Genomic DNA, 2938 nt, shown 5'->3' on the forward strand with positions numbered 1-2938 from the left:
GAAGAGGGTTTCGAGACGAAACTCTAGGCGCTTGAATCGCCTGATTCCGATAAACGAGCGAAAAGTTATACTAAAACGAAAAACAGATCGGAAATCGCGATCGAAAATAATCGCGGAAAATCCGAGAAAAAGAAAAACTGACGAACAGGCTAACGAACGAACGTTCGCTGTCTGCGGTTAAACAACGGAAACCTTTCGTTAAAACGAACATACGGACGAACGTCCGCAAAATAAATAAACCGGAAAAAAAACTAAACCGATCTATAAAAAAAATCGTGGTTTCCTAAAAAAAACCACGGTTTTCCGAAGAAAACCGGCGGCGGCGCGGGCGGCTACCTCCGGCGGCGGCGAGGTCCGGCGAGGGGCGGCGGGACTCCGGCTCCGGCGGCTCCGGCGGCGGCGAGGTCCGGCGAGGGGCGTCGGCGTCGGCGCGGGGCGGCGGCGTCAGCGGCGGCGGCGGCGCGGATCGGGGCGGGGCTAGGGTTTCGCGGGGCGGCTCGGGTGGGCTGGGGCGCCGGGGTCGCGGCTTATAAAGGCCGGCCCGAGGAGTCCCGCTCGGGTACGGCCCGGAGTCGGTTGACTTTTTTTTAATAATTCGGACGTGCAGAAAAAGTAAGAAAAGAAATACTAAACGGACTCCAAAAATCCCGAAATAAATTTTCCCCGTCCTCTAAAGACGAACGTTCGCTGTCTGTGGTTAAACGACGGAAACCGTTCGTTAAAACGAACATACGGACGAACGTCCGCAAAATAAATAAACCGGAAAAAAACTAAACCGATCTATATAAAAAAATCGCAGTTTCCTAAAAAAACCACGGTTTTCCGAAGAAAACAGGTGGCGGCGCGGGCGGCTGCCTCCGGCGGCGGCGAGGTCCGGCGAGGGGCGGTGGGACTCCGGCGACGGCGGCTACGGGCGGCGGCGGCGAGGTCTGGCGAGGGGCGGCGGCGTCGGCGCGGGGCGGCGGCGCGGATCGGGGCGGGGCTAGGGTTTTGCGGGGCGGCTCGGGTGGGCTGGGGCGCCGGGGTCGCTGCTTATAAAGGCCGGCCCGAGGAGTCCCGCTCGGGTACGGCCCGGAGTCGGTTGACTTTTTTTTTATAATTCGGACGTGCAGAAAAAGTAAGAAAAGATATACTAAACGGACTCCAAAAATCCCGAAATAAATTTTCCCCGTCCTCTAAAAATAAGCCGGACAAGATGAACATTTATTTGGGCCTAAAATGCAATTTTGAAAAACGCATATTTTTCCTAATTCAAATAAAATCAAATATTTGTTTTTAATATTTTTCCTGCAATATTTCATTATTTGTGGAGAAGTCATTTTATCCCCTCTCACATATTTTGATATGAAATATTTTCGGAGAGAAAAGTAATTAAAACAAATGATCCTATTTTCAAAATTTGAGAAAACCCAAATATGAAAATAATGAAATCCCCAACTCTCTCCGTGGGTCCTTGAGTTGCATAGAATTTCTAGGATCGCAAAACAAAATGCAATAAAATATGTCATGCAAGAATGATCTATGTATAACATTCCAAATTGAAAATTTGGGATGTTACAGGTGAGTTGCCTGAGCCGCTCCGGGTACCAACCTGCTGGCTCTCAAGATGAGGTAAGCACGTGCACGCTGAGAAAACACCTCGTAGTCTTTCTCACAGGCACCGGCGGTGGCCTCGAGAAAACGGCACGAACTGTCGTTTAAAGCAACCAACCACGTCGCGGCGTCAGCGTGTGAGGCGTCAACGGTGGCCTCGACGGTGAGGTGCTCCTCCAAGATCTGGGGGTCGGCACGAATGGCAGCCATCGCGACCTCATCCGCGCGTGCGGCCGCGATTTTCTTCTCCGCTGCCAAATGCTCCTTGAGGTCCTGGCTATAATGTGTGCACCATGGCTTAGGCCGACGCTTATTTGGTGGAGGGGTCGGTGATTTGGGTGGAAGGTGTCACGCTCGCGCCGGCGGTCGGGGCATGTGGGATGTGGAAGGAGGAGGAGGATGGGGGTCGGGTGTGGATTACCTGCCTGGATAGGCGAGACCGAGCAGCGTGAAGGAGGGTCGCCGGCGAGGAGGCGGCGGTGCTGCAAGCAAGGAGTGAAGGTTTCAACTTGAAAAGGAAGGCGGAAACAGGGGAAATGTGGCTTTTGGTAGGGGGGAGGGACGGGGAGGTAGATATTTCCGCGGAAACCGAAAATTTGGAATCGCTTCAGCCAAAAAACTGGCGCGCAAAGTGTCATTAGACACAGTCCCTTATTCAGAGTGGGCTGTGGACTGTAGCCGTCGCACCTTCTCGGGTAAGCCGTATGCATACTATACTCCGACGGTGCTCCAAGATATTTTGTGCTGCATCTCACACGGTTGGTTATAATAAACTGTGTGGGATCTACTTGATTTTTCGTCTTGATTTGAATTACATAATGGGGTCACAACGGCCATGGACGGTGTTTGAATTGCTAGACCTTTTATCTGCAGTGATCATAAAAGAATTGGAATTATTCAGGGTTCGTTTGGACATTTTTATGCATTAAGTGAGTTTTCAATGCGTTTATGTGCATAATTCAAATTTGAAATACATGCACATGCTCCAGTGCATATAAATTGGTTGAAAAATCAAATCTTTTGTCCTTGGGTGCATGCTTAGGTCCCATGCATGAAATGGAAATGAATGTTAAACACCCTACCACCATCACTCGGCCGCAAAACATTGAGATACCTGGTTTTTAAATTCTAGTAAATCCAAAACTCGTCTGAAATTCATGAAACTTGGCATGCTATCATGGAGCGGCATCAAGATGCCTTGGTAATTTTTTTGTCCCATTTGGGACAGGTTTGGGTATATGCTTCTCACAAACCAGAGCTTCTCACAACAAGCATGATGGTTTCGGTAGGGAACGCCCCAACTTTGGGGGCAAAACGATATCCATTGCCTCTTATTGCTTTCAAA

This window comes from Triticum aestivum, chromosome 3D, assembly GCF_018294505.1.
Source record: "Triticum aestivum cultivar Chinese Spring chromosome 3D, IWGSC CS RefSeq v2.1, whole genome shotgun sequence".
NCBI lineage: Eukaryota > Viridiplantae > Streptophyta > Magnoliopsida > Poales > Poaceae > Triticum > Triticum aestivum.